The sequence below is a fragment of the Crinia signifera genome, chromosome 3, assembly GCF_055691185.1.
Source record: "Crinia signifera chromosome 3, ASM5569118v1, whole genome shotgun sequence".
Taxonomy (NCBI): domain Eukaryota; kingdom Metazoa; phylum Chordata; class Amphibia; order Anura; family Myobatrachidae; genus Crinia; species Crinia signifera.
Genome location: NC_139219.1, coordinates 146,792,191 through 146,815,862, shown reverse-complemented (window position 1 = coordinate 146,815,862; position 23,672 = coordinate 146,792,191). Strand labels below are relative to the sequence as shown.

The window sequence follows — 23,672 nt, the reverse complement described above, 5'->3', positions numbered from 1 at the left end:
CAAAGTGACCATTAACTTAACTGCATTCTGACTTGGCACGCATACAGTACTGTATATCATGTTCTAACCTTTAACAGACTGCTGACGCAAGCTAAAGTTGGTAGGGGTCATGCAGCAACAGGAAAACCATAATAATCCTAATGATAAGGTAAATACAAGATCACTGTTTTTATAAGCAACACTCTGGACAAGTCACAATGTTACATTGTATGTTTGATTCGCAGTATTTCCTAATACATTTCAAAACCCCAAACATCTCATGATGATTCACAAAAACACACGGTATACTGTGTTATATGTAAATGAAAAAATGACACCTCCACTCAATTCTGTGCCAAAGGAAGAGGCTGGAGTTTCCCCTAATCAGGGAAGATCCTGTTAGTCCAGGGCAGCTAGAGATATCACTCAGTTATGTTACAATCCATAATATGTACAGAAAAACATTTCTGTGTTTTTGTCACTTCATGAGCCCCAAAATTTGCCTCTATGTATACAAGGGGTGGCCAAAATTTGCCTCTATGTATACAAGGGGTGGCCAAACCAGTCCTCGAGATCTACCAATGTTCCCAAATCCCCTAGCTGGTGCACAGCTGTAGTTATTACTAACTGTCACATTTTCGAACATGCTGCATTCATTCCTACTATGTGGATCCGTGGGTTGCCTGGAAAACATGAACTGTTGGTAGATCTTGAGGATAGGTTTGGCCGCACCCCTGCTGTACACAGAATATGAAATAAAAATATACACATGGATATGATATGATCGATGTGTATAGCCACTATGCATCGCTAAGCACTGTCTATGTGGGTGCTACAAGCACGATAATGTATGGGTGCCCAGAGCAATTGAATTGCTCCACCAGACACCCATTTATTATACTGGTGTCCAAAAGAATTAAATTCCTCCCTTAATGTCTATTTCTAATTTATAAACTAAAGCTATAGATATTTTTAGACATGGCATCCCTGTAAGTAAAGGTGGTATGTCTTAAAAACTCGTCTACAGTTATCTGTATAGAAGAGGTGGAGTAACTCATAGCAACAGTGATAGATAACAGGTGGCCTTATCTGCCCTGCACCTGCACTACTGTCATATTTGATAGGTCGCTTTTTCTGAAATTCATTGTTCTAACTGTCTCAAGCCTCATACAGTACGGCGAGCGTAGTATAAAACTCTACACATTAAAATAATTACTAGAATCTAAAATGTTATGCCTCCAAGATCAAAGAGCAATCACCTGATTTAATTTACAATTCAAAACCGGCACATGCTATGTTAAGGTTCTTGGAGGCATATATCTTTAGATAAATAATAAATATTATAATTGTGTTTGTGGGATAATTAAAATTCAACTGTCTTTCCTTGTTTATTCTTTTTTGTCTTTGTTCTACATTTGGAGGGTTGACTTTCCCAGCCATAAAATGTAGCAAAGTGGAAAAGCCATACAGTAACATTCCAGCACTGCGCCAGTCTCAGTAATTGTGTAACACAGTTTATCTCTGCTAAATTAAGCACAGAAATGTGCTTTCTTAACAAATGTGTTATATGTAGATGGACATTTGGACCCTGTCACGGCACTGGATAAGACTAAGTATATGTAAATAGAAGGCTCATTTTGAGTTTTTAAATCGGGAATGAATATAAAACTCTGTCACTGTTGTCATTATGGAATTGTACCCCAGAAGCACTGCCATTCCAGTCATTATGGAGTGTGGAGGAAAATCACTCATGCACTGCCAAAATATAGTGTCCCTCTGCTCAGCGTCTCACTGCAGGACTGATATGCAGAACATCCTGTTTTTGATCTGGCTGTAAGTCAAAAGAATAAAAATATAACTAAGTGATTGAAACTTCTGTAAAGATTGAAACAATATGAATTATGCAATACCATTATCAAATGATCAGTTTTAGAATATTATTATAATAGAATCCACACTGCAGCCCTTTAGCCAATGCACCATTTACATGGGTGTGGACAATTACCGTAGGTCGACAATCAGTTAACCGACCACAGCATTGAAGAGGCACATTGCGGCCAATACACATACGCAGTATATCGATAATCGGCCACCTTGCAAATGTGTGCCCTTGTGTGTCACTTACTGTAACCTGTGGTGCTGTGGAATATCATTCTGTCTAGTGCTGCCTGTCTTTGCAATGGTAGGCCCACTGCATAAATCACTGAACTGGAGGAGGTTGGCATTACCTACTAGTGACCTTATGTAACTACCATGATTATTGTGCAGGAAGTAGAGAACTTTAAATTTAGTAAGTTACTTTTTTTTCGCCATGAGATGGTCTGGTGCCCCTTTTATTTTCATGCACTGCCCTGACAGTCCAGCCTGCTCCATAACACCACATGTTATGTATTTCCATGTACACTGGTACTTATGCCACAACTACAACTAGCTGGTGCAGTGAGAGGAAGGGTTGTGACCAGGGCCGGCGCTACCCACTCAGCAGCTCCTGCAAAGCAGGGAGGCACCATGCTGAAAAGGCGCTGTCTCCCTCCCTGCTCTGCTATAGCTGCCTCAGCCCTCACTGCCTCCTGCACGCCGCCCACAGCGCCGGTCTGACCGCGCACACACTGTCCTCCTCCTGCGACCTGCCCCCTCTTCCTCACGGACACTTGCGCTGAGGCATGTAGCACTGTCTGTGAATGCCTTGATGATATGTCATGTCCGGATCCACCCCCCTACCCATTGCTCCCTGCGCCTGTCAGCTGTCAATCAAATGACGAACAACAGGCAGCAGCACCGCCTCCCCTTCCTTCTCTCTTCTCAGTGTGCTGTGCCAGTGCCATTGCCAGTCCTCAACACTCCGCCCCCTCTATCTCCTCCCCTCTTCTACCATCTCCTCCTTCTCTCCCCTCCTTTCCCCCCTCAGTCAAGAGTGCTGCACATACTTTTTGTACTGCTTTCGGATCGCATCGCACACACATTGCATGCATGCCCTGCGATGCGATCTAGCCCATAATGTATGCGATTCTCACAGCGTGTATGGGCACCTTTAGTGCCTGCAACACTTTGTGGACACAGCACTGAGATGGTGTATGCATACATGTACATGCACCCGAGATCCTCCATAGGATCGCCTGTTGCATACGCTCCAACAATCGGGCTGCAGCTAGTTGCAATGGCAATGTGAAAGGGCGCAAAATGTATGGTTTGCAGGAGAGCGCCGGACACCCTAGCACCGGCCCTGGTTGTGACTGGACAAAATTGCATTCCAGCATGTCTGCTTAGAACCAAGGGATTCACACAGTTAAGGTCCCTTAGTTTATCTCATAAAAGTTATGCCAGCTTCCACTAAGAGCCTAAGAGCATCACAGTGTGACAAATGCAAAGTAAAATACTGAGCACTGGATTGTCTCATGTCCTGTTTTGATTTTCTTATGCAGTTTAGATGCCCTATACCAGGGGTGTCCAAAATTTTCGCAGACGTGAAAATGTGTGGGGGCCGACCATTCAGCCTGACATTCTTTGAACCATTAATCACATCAGAATGGTCCCCCACTCTGCCCCCATTCACTGTATGTCCCCCAGCGTGCCCCATTCACTGTATGTCCCCCAGCGTGCCCCCACTCACTGTATGTCTCCCAGCATGCCCCTTCACTGTATAATCCCCGCCTGACCCCCCTTCTCCACTCTGCCCCATTCACTGTATGTCCCCCACTCTGCCCCATTCACTGTATGCCCCTCACTCTGCCCCATTCACTGTATGTCCCCCACTCTGCACCATTCACTGTAAGCCCCCCCACTCTGCCCCCATTCACTGAATGCCCCCCACTCTGCCCCCCATTCACTGTCGGGATCCCGACTTTGGGTGACCCGGTGGGTCCTTCACTGTGTATCCCCTTGCCTGACCCCCTTTGTCTGTATTTCCCCCAGCCTGCCCCCATTCACTGTATGTCCCCCAGCATGCCCCCATTCACTGTATGTCCCCCAGCCTGCCTCCATTCACTGTATGCCCCCACTCTGCCCCTTTCACTGAATATTCCCATAAACTGCCCCTCCTTCGCTGTATGTACCCCATTCACTGTATGCCCCCCACTCTGCCCTCATTCACTATGTCTCCCAGCCTGCCCACCCTTCTCTGAATGTACCACATACTGCCTCCCTTCACTGTATAATCCACTGCAGGAGACAGATGCTTTGGCTCCCACTGCCGCCCTTCTCCGCTCCGCATATTGGGTGCAGTATAGGGTTCCGACAGTCGGGATAATGACAGTCATTATCCCGACGTCAGGACCCAGACAGCATGGTGAGCGCAACAAAGCCCCTTGCGAGCTCGCTGCACTTGCCATGCTGCGGGGACGGTAACCACCTCGCATGCTCGCCACCTATTCTGTTATCCCTCTATGGGGGTCGTGGACCCCCACGAGGGAGAATAGCCGGTGGCCGTCGGGCCCCCGTGTGTCGGGGTTTTGACTGTCGGGATCCCAACTGTCAGGACCCCGCCCAGCACTCCCCCATATTATGGGAGCAAGCTTCCCCTTTGCTGCTCCCCCTCCGCCATACTGCTATCACTGTGATCACGGTGGAGGGTGAAATATAATTGCAGCAGCAGGAGTTGGACACATACTCATCTGAAAGACGGCAAACATGTCTCACAGTGGCAGTCTGCACCCCCTCACCAAACAGACAGCAAGCCAGCAAGGTCCTGGCTGGAGGCTGCGGGCCGCTTGAAGCGACATCACAGGCCGCAATTGGCCCCCGGGCCAGACTTTGGACATGCCTGACTTATACAGTACATCAGTAAAGTATTCACAGCGCTTCTCTATTTTACATTTTTATTGTAACAGCCTTATTACAGAATTGAATACATTAATTTTTTCCCCTCAAAATTCTACACAATACCCCATAATGTTAATGTGAAAAAAGTTTTTGAGAGATTTTTGCAAATTTATTTAAAAACAAAACAAAAACTAAGCAATCACATGTATATAAGTATTCACATACTTTTGCCATTAAGCTCAAAATTGAGCTCAGCTGTTTCCACTGATTTTCCTTGAGATGTTCCTACAGCTTAATTGGAGTCCACCTCTGGTAAATTCAGTTGATTGGACATGATTTGGAAAGGCACACACCTGTCTATAAAAGGTCCCACACGACAGTGCATGCCAGAGCACAAACCAAGCATGAAGTTAAAGGAATTGTCTGTAGACCTCTGAGACAGGATTGCCTCAAGGCACAATTCTTGGGATGAGTACAGAAAAATATCTTCTGCTTTGAAGGTGCCAATGAGCACAGTGGCTTCCATCGTCCATAAATGGAAGACGTTCGGAACCACCAGGACTCTTCCTACAGCTGGCCAGCCTTCTAAACTGAGCTATCGGGGGAGAAGGGCTCTAGTCAGGGAGGTGACCAAGAACCTGATGGTCACACTGTCAGAGCTACAACATGGAGAGAGGAGAACCTTCCAGAAGGACAACCATCTCTGCAGCAATACACCAATCAGGCCTTTATGGTAGAGTGAGAGGCCAGACGGAAGCGACTCCTCAGTAAAAAGCACATGGCAGCCCAACTGGAGTTTGCCAAAATGCATCTGAAAGACTCAGACCATGAGAAACAAAATTCTGTGGTCTGATGAGACAAAGATTGAACTCTTTGGTGTGTATACCAGGCGTCAGGTTTGAAGGAAACCAGGCACCGCTCATCACCAGGCCAATATCATCCCATACAGTGAAGCATGATGGTGGTAGCATCATGCTGTGGGGATGTTTTTCAGCAGCAGGAACTGTGAGACTAATCAGGATAGAGGGAGAGATGAATGCAGCAATGTACAGAGACATCCTGGATGAAAACTAGCCCCAGAATGCTCTTGACCTCAGACTGGGGCGATGGTTCATCTTTCAACAGGAAAAGGACCCTAAGCACACAGCCAAGATATCAAAGGAGTGGCTTCCAGATAACTCTGTGAATGTCCTTGAGTGGCCCGGCCAGATCCCAGACTTGAATCCGATTGAACATCTCCTGAAAGATCTGAAAATGGCTGTGCACCGACGCTTCCCATCCAACCTGATGGAGCTTGAGAGGTGCTGCAAAGAGGAATGGGCGAAACTGCCCAAAGATAGGTGTGTGAAGCTTGTGGCTTCATATTCTAAAAGACTTTAGGATATAATTGCTGCCATTGATGCATCAACAAAGTATTGCGCCAAGGCTGTGAATACTTATGTACATGTAATTTCTTAGTTAATAAATAAGCAGAATCTCCCCAAAAACTTTTTTCATGTTGTCATTATGGGGTACTGGGTCCGATTCTGGTTGACCCGGTAAGCTGCAAAGATCCCAATCCGGGAATTTTGGCTGGTGTGAAAGGGGTATAAGTGAGTAACAGCGCTCTGCAAGATATACAGTACATAATGCTTATAGGAAATACTTTTAGGGAGTATTGAAAATGAAGGTGTGGTGGAAATGTTAAATATAATATTGTGTATAATTATTTATGTTTACTGCACACATTTAAAGGAATTTACTGTATTTATTTACTCTCTGCTCCAGAGAGATGGGCAGGGTTAGTGGGGGCTGCGGTTGGCGACAGGGGAGCAGCAGGGAACCGGCGGAGGGCGGCAGCGGGCTCTCACAGAATGGGGCATGCGAGCATCTTGTGTGTGCGCGCCTCCTCCTGTCGGATGGCGCACAGCAGCGAATGGCGATTCTATCATCAGGAGCAGCTCTAATGACAGCTGCTCCATCTGTAAATCAAATAAAATGCTTTAACATGGGTTATTGTGTCTTTGAATACACTAAGACACTGTATACTAATCTAAAAACATTTTCTCCATGATAATAATAAATTAATTATATAAGAAATACAGAGCAGGGGTTCTCAAACTCGGTCCACACAGTTCACGTTTTCCAGGTCACCCGGCAGGTGACCACAGGTCACAGGTTCATTTATTATTCATTGACACACTTTAACTTTCCCGTGATTAAAGGTACCGCAAATAGTAATTTCACCTGAGATAAATTGGTATTTTGATAACCATATTTTCACCAAGGCCAAATTTGGTTTCAGGACTTATTTGATAGATATATACCTCCTAGAGGTTAGGGTGGTAAAATAATTATTCTTACAGTACTTACCTGAATTTTGCATCAGTGTCCTTACACTAGGGTGACCAACTCATCCCTTTAATCCGGGACACATAATAATTACACAGGTTCTGTGGCAGTTTAAAACCAGGTGAAATGGAGTCTTGAGGTGTGGCAGTTTAAAACCAGGTGAAAGCCAGTCACAGAACCTGTGTAATTAATATGTGTCCCGGATTAAAGGGATGAGTTGGTCACCCTACCGTACACCTTTCCAAGGTATATTGTACTAGTAAGCCAGCTCCAAGCAAAAGCTTTGAAAGCTAGTCTGCTACCTTCTGTATTTGTATGTGTGAGAAAGAGATGTAGTTTCACTCTCTGCCAGCAGATGGCAGTGTTTCAGAGACTCATGGACACTAGACATATACTGTATATAGATGATACTATGGGCGGTATTCAATGAGGCTGATTCGCCAGGTTTTTATGGCGATTTTGTGCTGTACGGCGAATTTCTGACTAAAACGGTGAATCACCCTATTCAATGGGGTGCCGGATGGGTTCCCGACAGTCGGGATCCCGACAGTCATTTACCCGACGTCGGCATCCCGACTGTCAAAACGCCGGCAGCCGGGTGACCGACGGCCACCCGCTATTTTCCCTCGTGGGGGTCCACGACCCCCATAGAGGGAGAATAGAATAGGTGGCTCGCATAGCGAGACACCGTGCCCGCAGCGTGGCGAGCGCAGCGAGCCCGCAAGGGGCTTTTTTGCGCTCGCCATGCTGTCTGACTCCGGGCAGTCGGGATCCCAACATCAGGATAATGACTGTCGGGATCCCGACTGTCGGAGTCCCATACCACACCCATTCAATGACCGGATGGCGAACACATTTCAAGGTTTTTTTCGCCATGATTCACCGAGTAGCAATCGCTATCTTTTTATGGTGAAGTGGAATGTGAACTTTTAAAATAAAGTGTTTTTGTTTTTTACAATTGGTGTAAAAAAATCAGGAATTTTATTCTGAGGAGGGGCATGCTATTTTTCTTCATGTGCTGTAAGCACATGAATATATATTTCATTTTTTTTTTTACACAGACCAGCCAGCAGGGGGCCGGAGCCGAGCCGCTCATTAGATATTCATATATTCACTTCACCCGATCATTACATATGCATGATCGGGTGTAGTGAATATACCCGGTCCCCTGCTGCAGCCTGTGCTGCCTGGCACCCGGGGAGCCCACCTCCCCCCCACAAACGTTCTGGGGCAGGCAGGGAGACTTCCATCTCCCTGCCTGCCACCGTCCTCAGGCTCCCTGCGGCGTCCGCCGCAGGAGCTCAAATTCGCCGGTCAGGGGCAGCGAGCCCCTGACTCGTTGAATACCGGAGCCGGCGAGGCTCCGAAACGCAGCGAGCAATGGCGAATGTGCAGCGAATCCTTCACAGGATTCGCTGCATGTCGCCAGTATTCACATTGAATACTGCCCTATATGGGAAATTTACTAAAGGTGCCCATACACGGTCCGTTAAACGGATCCGTTTGGGACTTAATTAGAACACATCGGATCGGATCGGATCCCTAGTGCATGCACTGTGATCCGATCCGATGTGTACCTAGTACAAAAAGTATGTGCAGCACATACTTTTTGTACCGTACAATGAGATGCGTGGGAGCGCGCATCTCATAGTACAGAACGGACGGTCCGGGAACGGACCGTCTATGGGCACCTTTAGATGTGTATTCTACTTCACATGTGATGTTGCTATGGGCAATCAATCAGATCCTGTCTACTATCTTCTAGAGCAGGCTTTCCCAACCATGGTCCTCAAGGCACACCAACAGTGCAGGTTTTAGTGATATCCAGGCTTCAGCACAGGTGACTTAATCAGTACCTGAGTGATTCTGATTAAACCATCTGTGCTGAAGCCTGGATATTACTAAAGGTGCGTACACATGGGGGGAGATATATTGCTTGCAATATATTGCTGAGCAATATATTGCTCAGTGTCTCCTTTTCATCAGCGACCAGAGATGGTCGCTGATGAAAAGGAACCTCTGCTGGGGGAGCCGCAGAGGTAATTAGCTGGTCGCAAGAGCAATTACAATGGGGCAGAAAACGGGAGCTCGCACCCGGCGATTTATCGCCGGGGCACACTTCCATCACTGGCAATATTGTCGCCTGCGACCATATTCCCAGCGATTATATCCCCTATCGCCCCCGTGTGTACACAGCTTAAAACCTGAGAACTACATTTGGCATCCAAACCACTATTAGGACAAGGAGTTTATCTTTTGTTTTTGGGTGAAGCTTTCCAGGACTTGTCATTGTCGTGTCCAAGTCCATGGAACTGTACAAGAGCAAGCATTGGTGCCAAGAAATGAAATCTGGAAGCAGCATACAAATATTAGCTATTGCAGAATAAAATAAATACCATAGATACACAATATACTCTAGTTTAAAATAAGAACTTATTTACAGAACAAAAATACATGTTTTAATAACAAAAAAAACTTATTAACAAAATAAGTCAACGATATAGAAAGAAGACTAGAAGGAAGTTTCAATATCTCATACTGGATCGAACGAGGAATAAATTCCACTAGGTCAACACCAGTCAGGAACTTACCATAGCTAATATTTACAAAGAGTTTAAAGAGGATTAAAATGTATGTCCAGCCCAAACAGCTGGTCATGCAGAATGAGAACCGGACAGACTATTGAGGTAATGAGGATTTTTACAATGGGTGATAGGGACAGTTAAGTCTAAACTATATGTGTCCACTTCATACTCCTTTCACTACTGCATTTATTGCTTGGTGTATGCAGGGGATACGGTCATTAGGTCTACAGCAACTAGGTCAACAAGCATTGGGTCGACACCACTAGGTCGACAGGCAACAAGGTCGACATGGGTTTAGGTCGAGGTCGACAGGTCATTAGGTCGACACAAACATTAGGTCGACATGGGCAAGGTAGACAGTCAAAAGGCCAACATGGGGTTTTTCACTGTTTTTTGAGCCGACATGCGGTATTTCATGCCCTATCATCCACTAGGGCGTGGTGGGAGAATAAAACAGTGTGCCAAGCGCAGCGGGGCACCGTGTCCAAAGCATGGCGAGCAATGCGAAGGGATGCGGTGCACTTCAAACTGTGTCCATATCGACTGTGTTGACATTCGGGTAAAAAAAACTGTGAAAAACCCTATGTCGACATTTTGACTGTCGACCTTGCCCATGTCGATCTAATGTCCTGTAGACCTAGACCCATGTCGACCTTGACCCATGTTGACCTAGTGGTGTCAACCCAATGCTTGTCGACCTAGTTGTTGTAGACCTAACAACCCACACCCGTATGCAGTTGACCATCTACCCAAATAGTTTTTGGTGAATCTTAGGATGAAATCTAATAAATGAGATTTACTATTAAAACATGGAAATCCAAACTTCTGGTATACAAGGTGGCACATATCCTGCCTCTGTAGCTCTTCCTACTTCACCTCTTTACTGAGAGGAAGCAGGAAGCAGTGCAATGAGATCTGAAAACTGCAATGGAATGAAATGGACTGCAATGGAGTGAAAACTTTCCCCTAGGACGATCCCTGTCAGAGCCCATAGCGCATCAGCCTAGTAAATGGGGCTGAAAAATTATATACGTACTTCTTCCCCCATTAAAAACAAATCATATATTTACACCAGTGGTGTCACTACGGGGGTGTGGGACACTACTGGGCATCAACCAGCGAGGGGTGACACCAAAATGCTGGCTCCTGCTCAGTAACAGCTGGGTGCTGCACATATAGGGAAAAATATATGAAGCAGAGATAAGGGAGGAGAAGTGAGCCAATGGGGAAGTTGTCCATGGCAACCAATCAGCTGCTCTGTATAATTTTATATTATGCAAATTATAGATGTTACCTTAGTGCTAATTGGTTGCAATGGGCAACAGGCAACTTCTCCACTTGCGTACTTCTCCTCACTGCTTTATACATCTGACCCTCTGTTCTTTACCTGCTCTTGTCACAGTGTAGGAACCGCCACTGAAGAGAACACACCAGGGACAGCAAGCATTTCATAGATTTCCAGACTGACTAAAATGCACGGTGAAGCCACTTCCCTTTTCGCTGTGCACGTCGTTGAAGCATGTCGCTTAACCAAAAAGCCGGTTCGCCCCATGTGTACGGGGCTTTAGTTCCAATATATTTCCTACATACTGCAGAGTGGAGGCAGTGTGTAACAGGCTGCGGTCCCATAATGTCCTCACAAGCCCCTCTGCAGAAAATGCTGCTTTACAGTCCAGTTAACAGAAGGTAATTCCCCAAGGTTGCAGATGCATTTTAACACACAAATGTTTTTATCAAGGCAGAGTAACAGTGGCTGATCAGGATGTTCCAGAACACAATTCTGTTATTCACTGCCTTCATTCTGGAACTAGAAAATTAATCTAGATTTATTTTATATTGATAGAACCATGTTTGAAATTCAATGTGTAAGGGGTTAGCTTTATTACATTATAGCGTTAACACATTGGGGGTTATTTTGGTTCACTCTTTCTGACCAATTCCTTCTTAGATGGACAAAACCATGTGCACTGCAGGTGGGGCAGATGTAACTTGTGCAGAGAGAGTAAGATTTGGGTGGGGTTTTACTTCAAAGTTAGATCTATATTGCAGTGTAAAAATAAAGCAGTCAGTATTTTCCCTGCACAGAAACAATAACTCACCCAAATCTAATTCTCTCTGCACAAGTAACATCTGCCCCCCCTGCAGTGCACATGGTTTTGTCTACCTAAGAAGGAATTGGTCAGAAAGAGTGAACCAAAATAACCCCCATTGTGAGCACCATTTAGAAACAAATTGTAATACCAGTGGCACCCTTCATATAATATCACTACTGTACTGACAAATATGCGGTTAGTAGGCAGCATTACTTACCTCTCTGGTGGGGTGCCGGATGACTGCCCGACAGTTGGGATTTTGACGTTCAGTACTCCGACCGCCATAGAGGGAGATTAGAACCTATGGCGAGCGCAGTGAGCCTGCAAGGGGCTTCTTTGCGCTCGCCCCTCTGTCAGAGCACCGGCAGTCGGGATTTTGATGTTGGGATACTGACCATCGGTATTCCGATTGTCGGACTGTCATACCACACCCCTCTGGCGAGGTCCAGCGAAGTCTCCCTCCTCAGCGGTATCCTCTGCTGTGCTGCTGGCAGCCTAATGCTACTGGCAACAGGCTTCTTTGTCATGTGCAATGTCCAGTTTGTGCATGTGCAGAACATTTTCAGTCAGCAGAGACACAGCAATGCCCAGAAGACTTTTCTGAAGCTGGAAAAACAGCGCTGGTCCCCATTGCTGGCAATGGGTACTATACCGCTTTGCAATCTATAGCGAGTGCAGTACAGGAGCAAACAGAGGTAAGCTTAGTATACTGCTGTTTGTTGAATAGTCAATGTAGTATTTAAGCCCTTTAGCAAATGCTAAAGAAGTTATAAATTGTATTGTTAATAATTGGCACCCTTTGTATTGCTGTATTAAGTAGCACCGCAAACATGTAAACCGGACCTCAGATTCATATGCATTCTGCAACCTGCCACGAATGGTATCTGGTCGACGGATCTACTATGTCTACATCAACCATGTTATGGTCATCCACCCTTAGTCGAACCCGTCTAGTTAGACACCTAAAGATAGTCGACAGCGTCTAGATTGACAGTAATGGAAGTTAGACGCTAGCGTTAGAGCGATGGGAGCGTGGTCGGCGGTCACATGGTCAGCATGAGTCTATCAAGTTTCTCTGGTGCTGAGTAACACAGGTTGGCTTGGTTCATACTTTACTATCCAAGTGGACATAGAGTGATATATATATATATAGAGATATATATACTGTAGATATATAATAGTGTGCCGATCATAGAGAAGCTTGGTGAGTGCAGTGACCCATGCAAGGGGACATGGTGAACATATACAGTGTCCAAAGGGAAAAACTAATGCTGACCATGTGACCATCGATCTAGTGCTAGCGTCTTTTCCATTACTATCAATCTAGACGCTGTTGACTATCTTTAGGTGTCTAACTAGATGGGTTCAACCATAACATGGGTGATCTACACAGCGTTCATCCGCTATACCATTACCCCTGGAATTGCCTGAATAAAATGCAGTACTGTTTTTGGATCTCTTTCTAAGGTTTGTATATACCATTGCTGCTAGGAGGGACAATCCTCCAGCGTCCGAGACACTAAATAAACTTTAAGGTCAAGGAAAAAGGGAACAGGGGAGATTGACCAGTGCACAGGCAGAAATGGTAGAGGGAAATTCTACTACAGTCTATTGCAGTGTTTTTCAACCACTGTGCCGTGACGCACTAGTGTGCCTTGAGTTGTTCTCAAGTGTGCCCCCAGATCTAGAGATGCCCAAACCAATTTACAGCCACCACCAGTTTAACTGTTATTTACTGGTATCTTATTTTCATGTAAAGGGACAATTTATTTTATTTTTGTTACCTGTGGGGACCAGTGTGATTGTTTTTTATATGGAGGCCAATAGGTTTGTTTTTTTCCTGTGGGGGTCAATGTGTTTTGCCCTGTGGGGATCTCATGGTGTGCCTTGGCAATTTTCAAATCTTATTTAGTGTGCCGCAAGGTAAAAAGGTTGAAAATCAATGGTCTATTGGATCCACAGTAGCTATGAAATACAAAGGAGAGAACTATGCTCTCTAGACCAGTGGTCGCCAACCCGTCGCTCGCGAGCTACCGGTAGCTCGCCTGAGTGAAACGGGTGGCTCGACCACTGTGCCCTCCTGCCCCCTCCCGTGTGTCCATCCGCCCGCCCTCCCGTGTGTCCGCTGCCTGCCGCCTTCCCCTGCACAGTGCACACACTCCTCACTTCGGAGGAGACAGACGCTGGAGATCATATTTGACCTCTAGCGTCTGACAGGAAACACAGCGCTGCAGCACTGTGCTCCCTCAGGCGCAGATACAGAGGGGGGCAAAGGGGGCACAGAGCAGCCAGCCCCAGCCCCACGCAGAGTGTCAGCCAGGCAGCCACACCACAGGTACTAGTGGCCAGCCCCACGCAGCCCCACGCAGCTGACTGCTGTGCTCAGTGTATGGGGGGGGGATCTCCGGGAATATGCGTAGCTCTGGTTAAATGCAACTGTTTTGGAAGTTGTGGGTCAGGACTGGGAAGGGAGGAGACAATGAGCATTAACCCCTTGGCAACAAGCGTTAACCCCTGGCAATGGACATAACCCCTTGCCAATGAGCGTTAACCCCTTGGCAACTAGCATTAACCCCTTGGCAACTAACATTAACCCCTTGGCAATGAGCATTAACCCCTTGCAATGGACATTAACCCCTGGCAATGGACATTAACCCCTGTGCAATGCGTATTGACCCCTGGCACTAAGAAGGTCATTTACAATTAATTAGAAGTCTTACTGTGGTGGGCATTGCGGTGTAGCATAATGTGTCAGGCATTGCGGAGTGGCATAATGCATTCCTCCCAACCGTATTTATTTTTGCGGGACATCCTGTTTTTTTTGACAGGCATGCAGAGAGGCTGGGGGCATGGCCAGCAGTTCACACAGCACTGGCCATGCCCTCACAGCGACAAAAACGGTGCCCGCAAAATATATGCAGCACGCGCATATATTTCTTTGTCCGCTGGCAAAGTTGGGAGGTATGCATTAGATGTGAGGGGCATTGCAATGTGTGGCATAATGTGTCAGGGGCATTACAGTGTGCAGCATAGTATAATAGGCATTGTGGTGTGCGGCATCATGTGTCAGAGGTATTGCGGTATGTGGCATAATGTGTTGGGCATTACAGTGTGCAGCATATTCTGCATGGGGCATTACAGTGTGCAGCATATTGTGCAGGGGCATTACAGTGTGCAGCATATTGTTCAGGGGCATTACAGTGTGCAGCATATTGTGCAGGGGCATTACAGTGTGCAGCGTATTGTGCAGGGGCATTACAGTGTGCAGCATATTGTGCAGGGGCATTACAGTGTGCAGCGTATTGTGCAGGGGCATTACAGTGTGCAGCGTATTGTGCAGGGGCATTACAGTGTGCAGCGTATTGTGCAGGGGCATTACAGTGTGCAGCGTATTGTGCAGGGGCATTACAGTGTGCAGCGTATTGTGCAGGGGCATTACAGTGTGCAGCGTATTGTGCAGGGGCATTACAGTGTGCGACATATTGTGCAGGGGCATTACGGTGTGCGGCATATTGTGCAGGGGCATTACGGTGTGCGGCATATTGTGCAGGGGCATTACGGTGTGCGGCATATTGTGCAGGGGCATTACGGTGTGCGGCATATTGTGCAGGGGCATTACGGTGTGCGGCATATTGTGCAGGGGCATTACGGTGTGCGGCATATTGTGCAGGGGCATTACGGTGTGCGGCATATTGTGCAGGGGCATTACGGTGTGCGGCATAGTATCAGGGTCATTGGACAAATTTTAGTAGCTCTAAAGGTTTTTTTTGTCTTTTTTTGTCTCGAGTAGCTCATGGTCAAATAAGGTTGGAGACCACTGCTCTAGACAATTTGAGGAGTGGGGGTGCACCCTAGAGAGTAATTAGGAGTATGAACACAGATGAAGAAAAGACTCTCTTTTTGTTGGGGCACTCTTGATTATTAATAGCCTGGGATGATCAATGGATCATCCGTACAGTGTTAGAGTAATGTTTACAGTTTGGGGTGGGGTGTCTTTACACGGACTCGGCTTGAATCCTACTATTATGGCGGGTCATGATGTCTTGTCTGATGACAGGTATGAGCTGTTTGTTTTTAAAAGGCTAGTAACACAAATGTAAGGGGGGTAGGTGTCCCCCCAGTGGCTGGTGAATTTATTTAAAACTTAGCTTTTAATATTTTGTTTTAAGAAAAAGTACTAGACGTAACATTTACTTAGAATATGACACACAAACATTACCACATATAACACAAAAATGGCAATCACACTTGTAAATCAGTGCTTGGACGTATTCTTTAACCTCTTATGCCCTGTTAGGGTTATGGACACTAAGTCAGGGTTTTTAGTCTCCTAATACCACTTTCACATCGCCGACACGTTTTAAAAACCGGTATTTAAAACGGTAATTAAAACGGGTCAGAGCCTTAACATTGCCGCAGATTACCGTTTTAAATACCGGTTTATACCCCTTTCACATCGCACTTTTAAAACGGTAAATTGCCGTTTTTTTTCCCCCTTTTTAAAACGTTTAAGCCTGCACTGTGAATGCATAGCATTGTACACATTCACATTGCACAAAAAACGGCAAGGAACCGTGTAGGACTCTGCTTTTTACACGGTTCGAAATGCCAGTTAACTTTAAACGGTAAATCGGCTGTGGTGCATTCACAGTGCAGGCTTAAACGTTTTAAAAAGGGAAAAAAACGGCAATTTACCGTTTTAAAAGTGCGATGTGAAAGGGGTATAATTTAACACCTCTGGAGAAAGAGGAGGGATAGAACGGTCAGGGAAATAATTTGTTACAAATGCACAGGTTATTTTGTTGCCTGCTGTTGGTCAGGTAAAACAATGTGTCACATTTGTTGCTGTTTCCTCTTCTATTCTATTTCATTCAACTCCTATGGGGTTTTAAAGAGGATAATGTCGCATAAAGAATTTGCATTGAAAATATATGCCAATAATTTTCACAACAGAGGTATCACATTCTAGTATTACCACTCTGGGTGGTGATCATAAAGAAAAAGGTGAAAATATTTACAGAGATATCACAGATTAATGCTGTGTACACACGGGGGAGATATATTGCTCAGCCATATATGGCTGAGCAATATATGGCTGAGCAATATATTGCTCAGTTTCTACTTTACATCAGCGACCAGAGATGGTCGCTGATGAAAAAGAAACTGCCGGGGGGAGCCCGGCAGTGGTAATCAGCTGGTCGCAGGAGCATGTTCCTGCGACCAGCGATCACTACAGGGGCAAAAACGGGAGCGCGCACCTGGCGATATATCGCCTGTGCACACTCCCATTGCGGGCAATATGGTCGCTCAGCGACCATATTTCCAGCGATTTTGCACAAAATCGCCCCTGTGTGTACGCACCTTTAGTATTGACTGGAGTATCACAGTGTGGCGTTATATCATACGCCTAAAAATATGCAATTCCGTGTTGAAGTGTACAGTTTGCATACACATTAAAAATTTGTCAAGTGTACAGTTTGCATAAACATTCAATACTGTCATACACCTGTATGCTTAGTGCATTTGTGGAGTAATCAGTTGGGTGAGGTAACGGCAGTGTTACTGCCTCTCTCTCCCGCAGTGGAGAGAAGGAACGTGGTGTGGGGGTAAGGTTTTGGGAGGGAGCGGGACAGGGTAGAAAAAGACGGGGTTAGCCTAATAATGCGTAAAGTCTGAGGTAGTTTTATAAGACTGATTCTACCAGAGGTGAAGGACGGTGGGTGAGCCCAAATCGACTTTATATACCCACAACACTAGAGGGGAAGCTGGTTATTCTAAGGAGGTCTCTTCTCCTAGTTTGACAGAAATTCCCCAATCTAATGTCAGCTGCCACTCAGCAAGTGATGGGCTTTAAGAGTATTGTGGGGGATCACCCTCCTTTGATGGAGATCAGGGGGAAATCTAGAGGAAAAAAGCTCTGTGGTCCCCTAGGGGACAAGTGTCTGCTGCCCTGCTTTATATACCTTGGGTTAGGGGCGGAATTGATGCATGTAGACAGGAGAGGTCACCCTTCTCCTGTTGTGCTTTCGACGCCCCTAACTGGTTACCATCAAGTTCCCTCTGATGGGCCTTAGGGGTATGGCGCGTGAGCGGGCTTGTAATCACTTCGCGGAAAAGACAGATGGGGGTACTGCTGTCTGAGTGTATCCTATAGCCCCCCTGGTTGGAATAATCCCAGTGCAGGGTGGGCTGTTAGGGGTTAAAACTCAGATGAGTGGTCCCTGGAATCTGAATAAGGCTTTTTCAGAAGTTGAAAGAAAAATGTGCTGGGTTTAGTGCGCTGCTGTCCTCCACATATAGTATATATAGAGGTGGAGGGTGAGCGGCACCTGGAGATTTTAAACTTTGTCATGCCTTCAGTAGTTTATGCCCCTAATGCCTTCAGTAGTTTATGCCATAATGAACCACATAACAGTATTGTCAGCGCCCGAACAGAGCAGCACTTCAAGTGCTCCGTTGTGTGCCAGCTATTGGCAACCGGCACACACAACACTTGAATTCCCCCCATAGAGGTGAGGAACCTTTTATAGAATTACAGCGTGAAGCATAGTCCCCTGCCATTTACTGTATCTATTATAACATTGTTCCTGTTGCATTGTAGCTTTTGGACTATTACTTTTTTAAATAGAGCTCATACAGCTCACAACCAGATTAGCAAAGGGGCAGATGGAGCTAAAGCTCCAGGCCTTCACATAAGTATAGGCCCAACATCTTATGACTGCCAGACAGACAACAGCTTACCACAATGTATAAGTATTACAATTGCATTGCTGTAACAACAAATGAGTAGGGATCATTGGATAGACACCAACTAGGTTGACAAGCATTAGGTCGACACCACTAGGTTGACATGCATGAAGGTCGACATGTCTGAAGGTCGACATGCAGGAAGGTCGCCGTGAGGTCAACATGGGTTAGGTCAACTGGGTTATTAGGTCGACAAAAGCATTAGGTCGACATGGGAAAGGTTGACAGTCAAAAGGTCGAAATGGGGGTTTTCACCTTTGTTAACGGAATGTCAACACAGTCAGCATGGACACTGAAATGTAGCACCAAGTCCCCTAGCATGGCTTGCTGCTCTCGCCATGCTTCGGGCACGGTGCCTTGCTATGCTTGGCACACTATTTTATTCTCCCACCACACCCTAGGGGATGGTAGGGCATAAAATACCGCCTGTCGGCACATGTCGGCTCAAAAAATAGTGAAAAAACCCCATGTCGACCTTTTGACTGTCAACCTAATGCTTGTGTTGACCTAATGACCCTGTCGACCTAACCCATGCCGATCTTCAAGTCATGTCGACCTTCATGCATGTCGACCTAATAGTGTTGACCTAATGCTTGTAGGCCTAGTGACCGTATCCCTTACACATGTATGCATTTTTTGTACTTTATATATTTAGAGAGAAAATGGGGCTTATAGTGTGTGGGCTTTATATGGCTACATGGCATTGGCATCCCCTCCTCCACTTATAATATGCCCCTGAACATTACCAGCTCCAGGCCCATTAGGCCCTCAATACGGCCCTGATACAGCTAACTAAAAGAATCAGTACACGTGATGTCAGGATGTATTGGATCATGGATACGATACATAGTATATCCCGCCCTTTGCAACACTGGTGCAGATTTATCATTAGATAAACATTTGTATCATTAAAAATCCTTATGGTTTGCCTTTTAAATGCCTGTTTATTTCCTGACATGCTATTCTATATTGTGTACACTAGATGTGTAAAGCCCCATACACTGGACAATATTGTAAAATGTGCACAGCTACAAGGTGGGAACTCTTGCAGCTAGTTGAATCAACCCCAGTATTTGAAAGGTAGTTGAATTTGACAGGCAGTGTCACTGGCATTTAACACAATGCGTGGGGTTAATCAGTCTGAGGCAGATGTATTCTCACCCAGTGCTTTTTAGGCTGAAATGAGATGCACTGAAACTATTTACAGTATTAGATCACTGTTGAGATAATTATATGTTCTTTGAATTGTGAGTACATGCATTACTGTGGTTAGCCCGACGTGGGTACCATCTGGCAATCTGCTGTCAACAAAAGAAGGAGCAACCAATTGTTTAAATACTGTTATTATATCCTGCTGCCTATTGTGGTGATGGACATGGTTGGCAGGCTTCCTGTTTGAAAAGAGGTAAGGGAAAGTGATCTTTCACAGTGTGGCATATGCTCAGCTGCCCCATGCTTTCCGGTGGTCTTTATACAGCAATTGTTTAACTATATAACTCCTGTGGTGCTCAGCCAGCACGTGACTAGCTGGGTGACAAATGCATGGGAGCTCAGTGATACATGTCCTGAAGCCCACACAGACTGCTGCTAGTAGCTGCTCTCTCCGCTGTACGCACAGGGCCCCGCCCACCTGTCATTCTCCTCCTCCTCCCGCCCCTCTGCTGCTGGGGATAGCACTGAGGCAGCGACACACCAGGAGCACGCAAGGCGTGGCTATACTATGTACACTACAGCAGCTTATACAGCCAGGGGAATATAGATATGACAAAGAGACAATATAGGTCTGCTAATAGAACACACGGACATAAATGTGACTATATATATATAAACATATGAGTGACTAATAAGAAAATGACATTTCCAAAGCACCCACCTGAAGCCTCCCTTCTCCCAGCGTGCCAGGCTGTGGTGGCTGAGTGTGCCAACTGCAGATGTTGTCAGAGGATGCCTCAGTCTTTGTGTATGTGATGTCCCATTAGCCAGTGGCAGCAGCAGTAGGATTGGAGCTGATCGTGTGGATGCAGCATGCTAATGGGTCCCCCAGTTTACATGGAAATAGCGAGCAAGCAGCAGATCACCAATACAGCACAGCATCTGGCAGCCTGCACAAATCCCACCTCCCGCTCCCCACTGCTCTTCCTTCCTCCTTTCCTCCTCCCCCTCCTCTTCCCCAGTGCACAGCAGGCACGACCGTCTGCAGCTCACACCCTACGGGCACGGCTCTCAGAGCTCTCTGCTCCTGCCAAGAATTACATGCAGCGAGGGAGCAGTGCAGGGAGAATCCGCCGAAAGAGCCGGAGCAGTAGTAGCTACAGCGCCTCTTCTCACACCATTCTCTTCACATCAGCATTATCTGCCGTCATAACATTTGAGGGGGCCATTTTTCATTTAATATTTGCTGCTAAATTAAGTATCATCTCAATGTATCAGAAGGGACTGCAGCAATCTCCGATTCCTGCTGCGATCTCTCCTGTACCACCGCCAGATGCATACTATGGAGGATGTGATGCTGCCGGATATATCAACATCTGACAGCATCACAACAGGTCCCTGGGCTAGTGCCATTCTGAGATGGCGGTTGCCCATTGTAGCCAATGAGCTACAGACTGCACTGCCATCGGTGGCGGAGCAGCGCTAACCTGCAGTAAGATAGTATAGTACAGTGCGATCCTGGGCTGTAATATTACGCCCAAATCACATTATGGGCGGGATGTATTAATATACATCGCCGCCCTTCGCTGCCCGCCGCAATGCTAGCGCATATGTACTAACATATGTGACTGGCATCGGGGTGCGGTAACGGAGACCCCCCCTGCGATACCTGTACTGTGGTGTGCGGGGGGTCTCCGTCTCCTCGTTTAATATGTATGGGATCCTCAGTTAAAGGCCATACATTATTAATTATCGGGATTAAGGATTAAAAGCAATGCAAAAAGCAGCACAAAAAATTGCCACTTTTTACTTGTAATCGTATTTATATAATTTGATTTCTGGAGCAACCTTTGCTGCAAAGAGACAAAGTCATGTTTTTTGTATTAAAATATCACTGCTTTTAACAACATATCTTCCAACTGTCCCGAATTTTGCGGGATAGTCACTTTTTTGTGAATGTCCCAATTCCCGCCCATAGATGTCAGTGTCCCGTGGTGGAGTGGCAGTTGGGATTCTCCATGCCTGTCGCTCTCCTCGGTAGAGCGGTGGGGAATAGATGCTATGCACATGGGCATAGCGACTATTCACAGAGGCAGAGGGCAGGAGGGCATGCCCAGCTGCTCACAGATTGCTGGCCATGCTCACCGCTGCAGCAAAACGGGAACGCGAGATTGCAGACATTCCGGCAAAGCCATGCCCTCCTTTCTTGATGTCATGCCCCCTTTTTGGGCAATGGTCCTGAGCATTATGTTGACCTTGTCGGTGATCTGGTGTTGACCTATTGCATACCTCCCAACTGTCCCTAGTTTGATGGGAAAGTCCCTTTTTTTGTGACTGTCCCACGTTACACCTGCGGCCAGCAATGTCCAGCGATGGGGGGGGGGGGCGCAATTGGGGGACAACCCTATCACTCGCTGCCCTGCTCAGCATCTATTCCCTGGGAGAGTGGGACAGCAGCGAAATGGGGGCTTGGCCTCATGGGAAGTCTCTCATGGGTCCTCTCTCTTCAAAGTTGGGAGCTATGCAATTGGGTTCCGTATGATTGCCCAACATTCAAAATACAGACAGTGAAAATACCGACACGCATTGGCAGACAGTCAAAATACAGACCTGTTCTAAATGCTGAAATTTATTATGCCTAAATGTCAAAATGTCAACACAGTCAAAATGCTGTCAATTTAAATGCTGACATGTAAATAGGTCAACATTTTGGGTGTCTGTGTTGACGATTGCACGGTACCTCACTGCGCTCTGCACACTTTTATAATCTTTAATAAACTTTATGCTCCACATGGAAAACTAATTTTGACCAAGTCAACATAATGAATGTCAGCATGTGTCTTTATTTGTCTGCCAGTGGTTGTCAGTATTTTGACCATCTGTAAATTCACCGCATTTACACCGCATGCTTTTATTGACTGTTAGCTAAGACCATATGAGGAAGCTTTAACCTCTGCCTCCAGGTCCCCCAGTGACAGCTAAGGGGCGTGGATCGTTTTATCGACCACACTAATGTCGACAGTCATTAGGTCAACACCGTTGGGTCGACAGGCAGGAAGGTCGACAAGGTTCAAAGTCGACATGGTTGAAGGTCAACAGGTGTCTAGGTTGACAGGGGACAAGGTCGACATAGCGTTAGGTCGACATGGGTTGTGTTAACAGGTCGACATGGGTTTTTTCACCGTTTTTTTACTGGGGTGTGGACACAGTCAACATGGACACTGTTTGAAGTCAACCGCAGCCCCTCGCATTGCTCGCTTCGGGTACAGAGCCTCGCTGCGCCCGGCACACTATTTTATTCTCCCACCACGCCCTAGTGCAGGCCTGTCCAAACTGTGGCCCTCCGGCTGTTGTGGAACTACACATCCCAACATGCCTTGCCATAGTTTTAGTATTCCCTAATAGCAAAACTATAGCAAGGCATGATGGGACTTGTAGTTTCACAGCAGCTGGAGGGCCATATTTTGGACACGCCTGCCCTAGTGGATGGGAGGGCATGAAATACCGCCTGTCGGCACATGTCGGCTCAAAAAACAGTGAAAAAAACCATGTCGACCTCGCGACCTGTCGACATAACCATGTCGACCTAATGATATGTCGACCTAAAACCATGTCGGCCTTGTCCCCTGTAGACCTTCAACCATGTCGACCTAGAACCCTGTCAACCTTCCTGCCTGTCGACCCAACATTGTCGACCTAATGACTGTCGACCTAAGTGTGGTCGATAATACGTCTGTAAGCCCAGCTAAGACACCACCCACTCCCTCTCTCTCCTCTCTAAACCCCCCAGTCAAGTTGCAGAGTGGTAGAAGTTCCTTCTCTGGTCTGGCGATCTGGGGTCCACTTCATGGTTCTTCTCATTCAGGTTTTTACCCTACCCCCACTAGATAATAATGAAGAAGACATTAGCCAGCACATGCACTTAGAAAGAGGGGTTACAGCATTAATACATGATTATAATTAAACCACTGGAATTTCTTTTTTGTGCACCTTGATTTTGGGCTGCACGTGCTACTCTCTGCAGCCT

General features: G+C 46.3%; 1 protein-coding gene across 4 annotated transcripts in view; it reads right to left on the bottom strand.

The window, feature by feature from the left end:
* Positions 1-20,626, bottom strand: part of NCOA7 (nuclear receptor coactivator 7) — a 167,039-nt gene extending 146,413 nt beyond the window's left edge. For 2 of the 4 annotated variants that reach the window (XM_083176688.1, XM_083176687.1), the window contains exons 1-2: positions 20,367-20,626; positions 1,679-1,810 (exon numbers count right to left, since the gene is read on the bottom strand). The gene's annotated coding sequence lies outside the window, so the exon portion shown is untranslated. The remainder of the gene's footprint in view (positions 1-1,678; positions 1,811-20,366) is intronic. The other 2 variants (XM_083176685.1, XM_083176686.1) reach the window with 1 other exon arrangement.
* Between the last annotated feature and the right edge of the window lie 3,046 nt (positions 20,627-23,672).